General features: G+C 29.2%; 1 protein-coding gene across 3 annotated transcripts in view; it reads right to left on the minus strand.

Annotated features, from left to right (window-relative positions):
* The window catches only part of LOC131844581 (flotillin-2), a 247,835-nt gene that overhangs the window by 12,656 nt on the left and 221,241 nt on the right, over positions 1–13,938 (minus strand). The window lies entirely within an intron of this gene.

Here is a 13,938-nt window from a genome sequence, read left to right on the forward strand (position 1 = left end):
AGCTGGCGATGTAGGTTGTATTCAATTGAAGAATGAGATATGGTAGTGAAATTACAGGGTACTGAGACATGATGTTCATGGTGCTTCATGTAAGAAGACGTTTGCTACATACCATCAAACTTGGCTTTTTTCTTAAGTCAGTTTCTTTGCTTTTTCAGTTTATTCTTAATTCAAAACAAGTAATACAGTGAGTGTCCTTATGCTGCGATAATGTTCTTTCATCGATTCTTATGTCACAGTTCTGTATATTAGAAAATACTATTTCTATCGATTTGAAATTTAAAATAGTTTTAGTAATAGCAGTTCTGAATTACACTATTTAAACATTGTGTCAGTAAATAGTGTACTTAGACCCAAAAGAAGAGAAAAAAAACACTATTTAGACGAGTTTGTGAAATAGTGCGATTACAAACATACTTACTTTTTGCAAAGTTACTTAACGCGTTAATTCCTTTATTATTAATAAATTCTTTTTTTATGGACAAATATTGGATTATGAAGGCACAACTGTTTAATTTGTTTCATAATAAATGTAGTTGTATCTACCGTGAACTTTAGAAGGCACGGCGTAAATTTGCGGGAAGCCATTTATCTTGCAGTTTGTTCATATCTGACATTATGTCTATAGGTACTCACTACAGGTATACGTATTCGTAAGTCGGTCTTGACATGATTTCGCTATATATTTACGATTTGTTTGTTGTCAGGCGAAATTTATTTTAGTGTTAGCTGATACTCGTTCGTTTGTTTGATAGATGTATATACCTACAAAATTGTCTAGCATTTTTTCAATTGCCAAAACAAGACCTTCTAAAAATCTAAACTATTATATATTAATCTAATTACATAATTGGAATAGCAATCAAGTTGACGGTCCACCCCATGGTATGTGGTAACCGTCACCTATATAGGTAAACAGTACCACGAACATCATGTGCCCATTATACCACCACCCTCATACGTTGTCATTCTGGAGGATTAACATGTCATGCCTCTTATCTAATAATTTAAATATCATTTTCTTTCGGTGTTCCATACACGTAAATAATCCATCCCTAATCTCCAGATGATAAAGATTGGTTTATAGAATATGTGGACATAAAAATGTATGGATATGTTTGTTTGTAGTAGTCTATATAATAATAAGGCCTTCTACGTACTAATTGTACGGTACATATTGTATTAGTAATGAATTTATATTAGTTCTGTTATTATATTAGAAATGAATTAAGGACGTATATATTCTATAATAGTAATGAAGATAATATTTTAAGGAAGGTGTTACATATGAATGTGGATGGTTACAAGGGCAGAGGAAGATCGTAAAAGAGCTGAATGGACTGTGCGAAAGATGAAATAGTGGGAAAGGGAGTAAATAACGAGATGACTGTGAACAAGATGAATGGATGAAAGGAAGAGAAAAAAAAATCTTTATGTCAAATAAATAGGATAGAAAATATATTTAATAAATCACGTTTAGCTACTTATTTATTATCCCAAATTATTAGTCGTTTAAGAAATGAATAAAGACGTATTCAAATTTTCATCGCGATTCCTGACTGTTACGAATCTAGTTTATGGAATGAATTGAAGACCTAATGACTACACATTCATATGGACGAGAATTATTAGTTGTAGCGCCATTTGTCACATTGCTTCAAGTCTAGTGATACGCCTACATTTTGTAGACAAGGTCAAGTTTCCTTGTACCTTTACATGTATGATAGAAGGACTTGTACAAAATTAAATCATTAAAAATAAAAGTATAAAACGTATATATTAGCTAATATCCTTTCTGCTATTTATTATTTACAAATTATTGTAAACACACACTTCAAGTTAAAAATGTAACAATAAAATTATTTAAAAGAGCAACACGCAAGTTTCTTTCTTATAATGAGACATCTTATGGAATGTGTTAGATTAAAAAAAAATTGAACTGTTCAAAAAATTCAATGCTTAAGTTTCTTTTAATAAATGATTTTTCTATTTAAAAAGAAAGTGACAGAACACTCCAATAGCTCTAACACATTTGTAAAAAAAATGTTTTAGCTTTTATAAACATTAGCGAGTTAATATAGAATATCATATCATACAAAAACAGATGAACTGCGACAGCAATTTTGTATTATATAAAGTTGCTGTCGTAGTTCATTTTATTATATAAAAGATAAAAATAGTTTAATAACTGGTTGGAAACTAAAATAAGTAGGTATGTTATCTAAGTAATTACTTCCTAGAGTTACGTCGATTTTACAATATGCGACGATTACACAATTATACTTATTTTCATAGATAATACCTACGTCACGTATTCCCTGAAAGTAACTATCATTTAATCCGTTTTAATGATTATTAATGGATCAATTTTCATATTTATACTAGCAGCCGGTTTTGCACGGATGTACATGTATACATTTAAAAACTTCCTTTTGAATTATTATCTATAGTTACATTAAAACTCGTTGCGTAGTTTAAAAGAGCGTAGTACGCAGACAGCGGGAGCAACTTTGTTTATTCTATTTAAAGAATATTTAGGAATATAATTAAAAACTTTACAATATATAAAAATATTTCCAAACATTATAAAGACACTAGTGAAACATATAACTTCTCCGTAATATTTAATAAATATTCACGTAAATATGAAATAAAAAAATAATTTCTTTAGGTATGTTGGAACCACACATTTACCTATAAATGACTTACATTTGTAGCTAAATGTGTGGTAGCGAATACGTCGTTGCTATTGAGGTCATACAGGTAATAACAGTTTTATAAAAGAAAACATTGCTCAAAGAACATAATCGAGATATGAAAATATTTTTTTAACCTTACCGATCTACATCAATTAATTAAGAGATACCGCAACTTAATTAACCTATTACAATTTTTTCATGCCATATTTTGTGAATCATTGTTTAAATTGATAATATTTATTTATGTAATATGAAATTACTTTCTGGTATAAAACTAAAACAAATTACAATTATAAATAAGTATTAAGTATTATTATTTGTGAGTGTTTATTTCATCTTTATTTAAATTTGGTACAAATATATTTAATACAATCAGTTTTCTTCCAGTTAACGTTTAGAAATTAAGAAATATTCAAATTTTCAGTGGCTTACTATACAAGTATAATATATTGTATTATGATAGACTTAATGTATATTTAGATAATGTATTAATTAATTATTAGTATTCTAAAATCAGAGCATTAGTGAAGATTATAGTAGTCGAGATTATTTAATTAATTAATTAAAAAATTACGCTGCCTTAATTCCTTCCTACAGTCTCGAGTTTTTTAAGCGGATATAAACTATTAAAATAACAATTGACAACTACTACTATATGAAGAACTACTAAAAAAAACTATTATTACGGTGTATTTGTTTTACGTATTAACGATTTATATTATTATACTTATTATTATTACATTACAACGATTAACGGTGTTAATGTAATAATAATAAGAATGTCTCTAGAGACTTAGGTATTGCAGGGGATTTTTTAATGTCATATTATATGTTGAAATACAAACATGTTGATCACACACATTTAATATTTTGTATATAAATATAACCATAGTATGAGTAAGAAATAACGATATCAGTAGTCTAGCTCGCTATCTATTTTATTATAAAGAAAGCTTTTAGCTTATCTCTATCCAACTTGCGGATAAATTTTATATATAAAAAGAAGAGGCCTGACTCACTGACTCATCAACGCCCCGCTAAACCCTTGTACGTCAAAGAAAGAAACTTTTTCACACGTCTCGTCTGTAATACCTAGATGAGAAATAAGAATAGATGTTCCGAGGTTATCAATATTAAGTAGACATTTCGACTTTGTACGGAAGTACTTATTTTAGAAATGGAATTTATAAATAAGTTTTTGTAAATCAAAGACTAACCGAAATCAAATCTGTCCCTATTATAGGGGCGGCTGTAGATAAATTAATGTAATTAATGTGATCAATTCCACTACAAGCTAACCACAATTGACAAAGTAAAATTTATAATAATATATTAAATATATAATACTGATTGTATATAAGAATTAATAATAAGACAATGTTTATTATAGATATTGCAATCAATTGGTATAATTATCTTTATTTTTACATTAGATGTAATTTATAAATAATTAGTTTCCAAGTAATGGTAGGCTTGTTAAATATAAATTACATAAAAGATATATAGCAAATACATGTTTTGCTACCGACTATTAAGTAATTATTATTTGACTAACAACCATTAAGTTTTTAGTCAGAAAATGGCAATATACCAAAGCAAATAAATCACATATATAGAAAAGTTCACTCAAAGACGTAACAATGTATGTACCTAAATATATAAAAGAGAAAGTAACTATACAAAGCTGTAACTTCGACTTCAAGCCGATTACAAGTTGCGAGACCCGCCGCCCGCGACGGCCGCGACGGGACTGAGTTCTGTAGGATGTGATTCCCGTAATTTTATTGCACTCATCAAACACTGAATGATTGTTCTTGCTATAAACTTAATCACAATGTAATTTATACCGACGTTGACTTTGTAAAAAGTGGTTTACGTGGGTACCTTATTCAGAGCAGCTTGCTTTCAAAGCTATGTTTTGGTTGAAGCACTCATCCTGCCTATCTATTTACACTTGCAGTGAAATTATAGGAAAGCAACGCTAGGATTGAGTGGTGCTGCAGGCATCGCATAATGGCGTGATGTTTTTAGTGCTATTAAGTTTAGAGACAACTATTAGCATTCACTATCAGGTTGAGGCCAGGATGTTTGTCATACCAATAATTGGTAATTCAAAAAAATTACAATGACCAAGAGGTTGTACGTCGAAGCCAATCTAATTACAATATAGAGAGGTAATAACTCTGTATAGAAATATCTTACTGTGAGAAGTTTCCTTAATTAAGAATCTTTTCAGAAGCCAAACGTTTGGAAAGAAAATACATTTAAAAACTACTTTCAGAACAAGATTGCAGGAACAGAAAGTGTGAGAGAAGGGCAGGTGCGCAGTTTAGAATTCACCGAGTTGTATTTTATGCAACATCGTACTCGTAAAATGAATAAAGGTGCAAGTTTGTTAAAGAATTGTCAAGGCTAGCCCCCAGGCTAGCCTTGACAACAGTATTCTATTAAATATATACCCAATATATTTAATAAAATACGAGTATCTTTTATTGTAATAAGTTTAATAATTGTAATAGTCTATTTTAAAGGGAATGGTGATCTGACGCTTTACTTATGCAAAGTAGTAATTGTATTAACTTTGTTTGACCTCAGTGGTCTAGCGGTTTAGCACACCGCCTTACTTCCGATGGTCGTGGGTTCGACGATTTCTCGTACGGTACAAACATTTGTATTCATGAGTATGATTGTTTGTATCGGTTTGGGTATTTTCTATGTATATTATGTATGTATTTACAAAAAAATGTGTCTATGTATGTAATTAAATCAGTTGTCTAGTACAGGCTTAGGAATGTGTGTATGTGAATTTGTCCTGAGATATTATATACTAAACAAATAAAGGTAATTTGTACTTTTATTTGATTTTTCACGAGTTATATATCATATCAACCTGTTTCTTGAATTAATTGTGAATTTGAAATCTAGAGAGAATTTACTTAACGTTACCAATAGACATTTTCAAGATAGTATTACCACAGATAACATAATATTACATAAATTTTTGTTAGTAGGTGACTCGTGAGTCGTGACTTCATCTAGTTTTTTTAGCTAAAAGATAAGGTAATTTCATGTTAAAATTTTATTAAGATCAGTCCAGCCATTTAGTCGTGATATAGCTTTCGAAATGTCACAATTTTAGTTTAGATAACAAGTGTGAGAATAAATGATAATTGATTCATATTCAATCATCGAACTTAAGTAATTATAACTCGCGAACAGTTTCGCTTACGGTTGCAATTTCGGGCGATTGATTATTGAAACCGAAATTAAACCGAAATTCCAATTTTACGTCGAAACTAGTTGGAGCTGTAAGTTTTGCCGGGCACTATAAATATCACATTACTCTGTAATCAACGAACAATTCTGTATTTAACGTTAACTACAAGTTTTACATATTAACGTGCGACCAAATGGATAGTAACGTTTATGGGTAAGGGGTTGTTATTATTGTTATACATTTAGTGTATAACAATAATAACAACCCTTGGCTTATACTGTGGTATTCGTAAACTAAGTATATTATTATTGAAATGTTTTGTAATTTGTTCTAGAACTATTTCCTGGCATGGAAATAATGACATATAAAAGGACAAAATACTGTACTAGTTATAATGCATTTAATTGTTGGGCACAAGAAAGTATAAATGATAAGTCAACTGTTAAAATATTGAAGTATTACAATTACGCAAATCATTAGATATTTATGTAAGGTTTAACCGAACTGATTTTAAATATTACAATGTTTTATCAAACAATTTAGATAATGTAACAATCCCTTTAGGCACTATGTACTATGTAAATACAACCAGTTAAGTATTTTATAAATCATATTGTCATAAATTACATGTACATTTGAACAAAAATATTCAATGTATTATCACACATCATCATTAAATAATACATCAAAAATTACATTCGACTATTTTTATGTTAAGGTAAAATATTTATTATATTAAACAAAGTCAAAATGAAATAAAACCTAACAAAACAAACCAAAGATCATATTAAAACTTACCGAGCGAGTCGTAAAACATATAACACGCACTTATAGTAAATATACGATGACATAAGAAACGGATATTAATGTTATTATCAAACGAATACAGCACCCTCGTGATTTTCCATACACTTTATGGACCAGTATCGAAAGCCGATTACGAAAGGAAATTGTATCAAATCGACAAGAAGGTTTTATGGATTTACTAGATTTTATACGCGACATCGTTCGCAAGACTGTAATGAACTGAAAGAATGTCTTTCTCAATCTTGGCTGCTACGTATATGTTAAAATTTATGGTCACTAGTCAAGCCATTAGGAAGGGAAATAAATAACAATAAAATTATTAATTCGTATTTACCACATTAGTTATGAATTTAGGATACTATGGGTAATTAGTTAATTTTGAAAGAAGAGTAAAATAACCCATACATCATCATAACATTAATTACTATTTAGTAATTCAGTTATTAAATGTAACAAATATATGTAGACACATAGATAGAATAAGCTTTTCTTTGCATATATAAATCGAAAGGTGTTTAAGATTCATAATATATTATTATATGCATAACAATAATAACCCATCAATGTACCACAAATGAGCATATTTCTGGCGAGTCGCACTATAAGTTATTTTAAGAAGCTAATTGTTATGGTAGGAGTATAGTGGTGCTCCAGTTTAGTGCTTTATTATACAATAGTTTTATCAGACACTCAACTTAATAATAAGATTGGTCAAAACATACATATAGTAATATACAAGTAATGTATTGTCTGACAAATAATCCGAAAATCTTTATTGTTTGGTAGGAATAGCGGAACAAATTGAATGACACAATGTATTACATTGTGTTATTTATCGAGATATATTATAGAGGAAAGACCTATACATACTAAGTATATATATGTAGGTTGTTGGTTACGACCACAGACATAGTACGACCTACTTATTGGAAAACTGTGATTCCCTCTTACCCTTCAAAGCTAGCGAGGAAAATAGCCCACTATTATAAAAGAACATTAAACCACTGTTCCACTTTCGTTATACTTTTTGTACAAGATTTTCTACGGACATTGAAGTGGAAGTGGAAGGAAATAACCCACTTTTGTGTAATATCACACTGTTTTCAGCTGTAATTTGGATTGTACATAATGACTATAAACATATATAAAAATATAATTAAATAAGAGGACAGTAGACTATTTGCAATAAAAGTTTTTGTGACAACATTATATGTAATTACACTACATCTGCCATTTTTGTAATTACAAAATCATTTGTCCCAATCTTGTTTGTTCAATTATTATTATGTTAGAATTTTTAACCGACTATCAACGCAGAGCAAAAATTTCACTCTAACTTAAAACATGTTTTTAATGGTCTTATGGTATAATAATCAGCGTTATTTTTTCCAGTTTTAATGTTTTATTTTTTATGTAACATATTTACCCTATGAACTATTCTTAAAATTAATTATTTCATATTATTTGTATATATTTTTTTACAATAAAAATATTTGGTTTGAAAATAAAAAAAACAGCTAAAGCATCTTCTTTTTTTAAAGACGGTTAAAAAGAGAATTAGCTAAATATCCAAATAAGAGTGCATTTGTTGTTATTCGGCAATATTTTTTTTTATATCAATAACTTTTCTTGCGCCTACATATGAAAGGATGAAGTAATAGCTTATGCGGTAAATTCTTTTAGATGGGATTTACCATCCGGTGGAATGAAGGCTTGTACAGATCTAACAGATAGGTAGGTACTATGGAAAAAACAAATACGCTCTGTCACGTTTCACTCGAATAGGGAATCCATTTTATACGAGCTAAACGAACCATCAAAGAATTGAAGAGCCTGATGGAAACACCAGGTTTTATGTGTAACATTCGATTGCAACGAACACGAGTTATGTTACAGCATTGATGATTTAGATTTTATACATAGAGGAAAAAAATAAACAATAATATGTATGTTTCATTTCGGAACAATTATTGTGTAAATAAACTAAATAAATTGCATTCAGAAATATGTGTTTAATTTTAAATACATTTTTATTTGCCACATATAAATTGTTCGTTCTATTGATAAATGAAACAAAGAAACAATTTCGTTAGATAGACAAAACAGTAGAAACGAGAAAAAGTGATTGTTGAGTTCTGGGACCCATTTCATTAGGGAGTAGAGGGGGAGTAGCATAATGTATTATCATAAATTGAACAAAAGCTAGATGAATTTGTCTCATTAGCCATTAATTAATTTTTGATACCATTATAAAGAAAGTTAGAATAATTTTCAAACAACATTAATAAATTTCTATTATATTATTATTCAGTTAAATCTAATATTTGATAATATAACTACCCATTATAAAATATCCATATAGAATCATAAAAACAATAATAAGAAAATATTATTTTTAAATGATATAATAACAAAATAAAATAATCTTGATTAGAAATATCTCAGTAAGCACAAACTCTTTCACTTGAGACAGATTTAAGAAATTATTGTAGTCAATTTATTTTCTTTACACTTATAAGAATGATCACATTGTTTCCAAAGTTACGAGTTTTCGACGAATTCTTAAAAATAAATTACAATAACTACATTATAAAATATGTAATATATTCGAGCGATCTAATATATATAATTAGAATTCAATTTAGGACAAAGGGATGGATATAAACTCTGGAATAATTTACAAAATGTTGTCTTGCAGTAGATATAAACTTAACTAAACAATATTGGAACAGCTGTTGACCTTTTTGGAGACCGAACCGAATTACTTACCGAGTTAATAAACGAAGAGTTTCTCAACGTGTATACAGTATTCGACTAGGTATAAGTATATAATTTTTTTGCGCATAAGAGTACATATTAAGCATGTACCAGAGTATACCTATAAAGGTTTGTTTAATATTTATTATATTATTACATGATGGATATTTTTTATTAATTATTGTGTCATTTATTTTTAATCTATGTTATCTCTACAGTAGCAGATAGCATTGTCATATTTATCTGTGTTTTGTTATGCACTACTTTGTGCATTTTGTTTGAATTATAACTTTGAAATTGTTTCTGCAGGTTTGTGTATATTACTTTATTAAAGTATTTCGTTTGTGATTTGACATTTTTATTCAAGATGAATAACAATACTGAAATCCGAATAGGTGAAATCTGTCATTATTTAATAATAAAAACAGAGCTTGTATCATGGGTACTAAATAACTGATACAATTTTTTTTAATATATATATAATAAAGATACTAGTTCTAACCCGCGGCTTCGCTCCCATAGAATTAAAAATATTTGTTTTTTTTTAATAAAAAGTATCCTAAGTTTTTTCCTCTAAGATTCCTCTAAGAACATGTGTACAAAATTTCATAATGATTAGTTCAGTAGTTTTTGGGTGAATGTGTAACAAACATCCCTACTATCACATTTATAATATTATTAAGGATTAAGGATATACTATATATACATAAATCTACCAGGACTCATCCGACCAAGGTACGTGCTAAACCGCTAGAACATGAAGCCGTATCATATCAAAATACAAATATTACTTTATACGTCAATTGTAACCAGTTTTTAGTGTATAAATGCGTAAATACGAGTAGTATGTGACGTAAATATTAGCATAGAAATATTTAATGTGTTCTTGTGTTCGTTTTATATTCAATTAAGGTCGCGCGCTCGGCCCTCAGTCAAGTTCAGGGCTTGTTTGATAAATGACACGCCCACTCGAGGTCTTGTTTCAAGTCTTTACTTATGTAGCGATGTCTTAGTTACGATGAAAAATGTCTACAGAATGCGAAAAAACGCAAAGAAATTGAATATTTGAATTTTTATGGCATTATCGAAGGTTAATTTTAAGCCTTGTTTAACATGTAATAAATTTATATTAATTATTGAAGCGTTTGTCCTTTTTATTATAGACATTTTTATAAATGTTCAATGTTATAACACTGTAATATTAAAATTTATGGTGGATTTTATTTTAAATAATAAATCCTAAAGAATCTACTACGCATTGACTTGTAGTCAATTCGTGGTAGATTCTTTAGGAATTCGCTACATTATTCTAATTCATCCTTCACTGGTGACTTTCCTGTGTTACTTATAAAAGTTAGACATATATCAAGCCAAATCCAGTGACAGTATCTACTTATAATACTAAATAACTTTTCCATGGAAGCAAAATGGTTGCAAATTGTAAATAATTATGCGGCCTTTCGATCAATTAGAACGAAAAGTTTTTATTTTATTTTCAAATTTCCTTATTTCTTGGTAAAAGTATAATAATAAATAATTTCCCTTGACAATTCCCACAGCACCCTCTAGTCCCAAGCAAATCAGAGCATGTTTTATAGGTACTAGACAAGTGATAGCAATGTTTAAATACATTTTTTACCTAGACCGTTACAGACATATACAACAATAAATACAAATATTTGTTGTGTACGAGAAATCGAACTTGCGAGAGAAACCTAACACATGCTTAACCTAACACCAGACCACCGAGGCCGTCAACAAGGGTTTCATGAGTATTCTACCTGACTTTCGGCTTGGTATACCGTTTATGGCTAACTCTATGGACAATTCACGCAGGCGAGATCACTATTTCATTGTCATTAACAAAAACATTGTCTATACCGTAAACCAAACAATGAAGGCGAGTCAACAATACTTTACAAAACCACATGGAAGGTCTGACAAAACAAACAACGAAACTATGTTCATGGCTGCATGGGAATAAAAAAATAACCATGAGTTAAATACACAAAATGATAAGAAATGTTTACCTGATGTAAAGTCGTACTTCAGGTATACGTACCTGAAGTACGACTTTACTGAATAAATAAATGGTAGGTAAGTAAGTTTAATTGGTGGTGTCGCTAATAAAATAGCCCCAAGATCGATAAAACGATAAATATTTAAAAGTGATCTACTTTTAATTTCTTCTACCTGTTGATTTTACTTCAAAGATATATAATTACGTATTATTTATGTATAATTATGTAGTATTTGGAATAACAATAGTTTATAAACAAACTAAATAACCCTAAATTTTAAGTAAAATATATTAGCGAAAACCACGCAGGCAAGTTTCTTGCTCGTTGTTGTGATGCGTCTGTTACCGTATAACCAGTAGAATAAAAATATATATGTATTTATGTATTGTACTATTTATTAGTATAGAAATATGAATAGATATAGACATTTTTAAGCAATACATATACGTAGTACTACATATATGTATATACATACATGTACAAATATTTAATAACTATTGAGCATAGAGTAGAAATATAAGAAAATTGCATATCAAAAAGTGCATTACAAACGGCAATATTAATGTAATAAATAATTTCTTAGTTACTATTATACTATGATAAGTTATATTGCCGTCAATTTGCGATAATGTAATTATTGTCACAAAAATGTATGACAGTTTAATACAATAACATTGTAGGTACGGCCAAAATTATGTAATTACAGTATTGTACTCAAGGGTACCAGAGTATTCCATTAGCGTTAATTTGCGATATATTGTATGTATTTTAGTCCTTATTTGTACGATATATAGTTGCTAGTACTGTAAGTACTTTATTACTCTAACGTAGGTACTGGTTATATGTTTTATATACTGTATATGAAACATAATTTGTAGTGTAGCAAAGTATAGTAAATTATAAACATGCGAAACTATCATTACAATAATAACAGGATCACATAACTATGACAAAACCTGATATAAAATATGTTAATATACGAGCATACATAGCCGTCTGGCTGTGTACTTTTGTCTCACCTATTTCTACGCCATACAGGTTGTTTTGTATGCTTGGTTTTGGTTGTACTGTGAGATATGACAATGAATTACAGAGTACGGAAGCATGGCATTTTAGTCCTTCAGAATAGCAATAATGAACAAGCGGAACAACGGGCATGACATGATAGCGTGATATCCCTAGTGCTGTTCATGTCTATAGGCGACAGTGATGAAATTTAAAAATTATGAAATGGCTGGTCCGGGTATGACATGATAGCGTGATATCATGTGGTGCTGTTTATACCCGACGGTTACCACTTATGAAATGGGTGGTCAATCAGAAATTTTGTCTTACCAAATACCTTAAAAACGCTATTTAATAATAAACATAAGTACATCAGAAAAAGGTATGCTCGTTTATTAATTAGAAATGCAATTATTATTAATGTAGACAAAAGACTTATGTGATGAAATTAGAAAACATTATGTTCAAACCTGTTATGAAATACATGTATATTGCCTACTTATTTAATGTCGATAATGATTACAAATCATGAATAATTTGGATAAAGTCATTATAGTCTTGAATGTGATGTCATTATATGAATACAGAGAAGCTACTATAAATCGTCTCGCCTGACATTAAAATCCAATAATCTAAGGGAGGGATCTTTAGGGATTTTTAAGTACTTTTCAGGTTCAGGCAAACAGCCTGAACTATATTCTATTTCACTGCTATGCTATATAAAAATGTACTATTTACTTTTGTATTCCGACGATTATAGAAATCTATACAAAATTTTAAGGTGTGGTTAAATGAAAGTAGATAATCATATTTAATTTTGTTATTGTATCTTGTTGCATATAGGTTTTCTCCACTCACACATTAGGTATCAGAGAAGACCTATATCCAACATTCGATACAGGCTGAAATTATGATGGAGACGAGGATGACAGCTGTTTACGCAAAAATTACTGTTTTAATTCAAATAAAATTTGATACACAGATAGATCATATCCAAGAAAAATATATAATATAATTTTTAAGCAAGCAGCGCTCCGGAATATACCTATAGTAATTTAATACTCTGAACATCCAATTCCAGGGAACTAAGGTTTACTTTCAAAAGGCAATTTGATCACAATATCACATTCTTGTGTAACCTTCCAAGAGTAATTGGGCTCACAAAGAAAGGGCTCTACATAAATAATGAGCCTTGCTCGTATTAAACTATCTACTTTCCAGTTAAATTTACATTAGACCGAGCTTTAGAGTTATGATTAAACAACAAAAGTTATAAAATATAAGATGTTGTGTGATAGGTATAGTAACTTTCAACTTAATTGTATTTGTACTGATTTCTATGCTATCAATTAAAATGGGTCCTAATTATATAAATGGGTATAATTGACGACTATTTTTTATATACAATAAAATCATATTTGTAAATAATCAT

Source organism: Achroia grisella, unplaced genomic scaffold, assembly GCF_030625045.1.
Source record: "Achroia grisella isolate CSIRO2021 unplaced genomic scaffold, CSIRO_AGI_Agris_v1 utg109, whole genome shotgun sequence".
In the NCBI taxonomy this organism is placed as follows: domain Eukaryota; kingdom Metazoa; phylum Arthropoda; class Insecta; order Lepidoptera; family Pyralidae; genus Achroia; species Achroia grisella.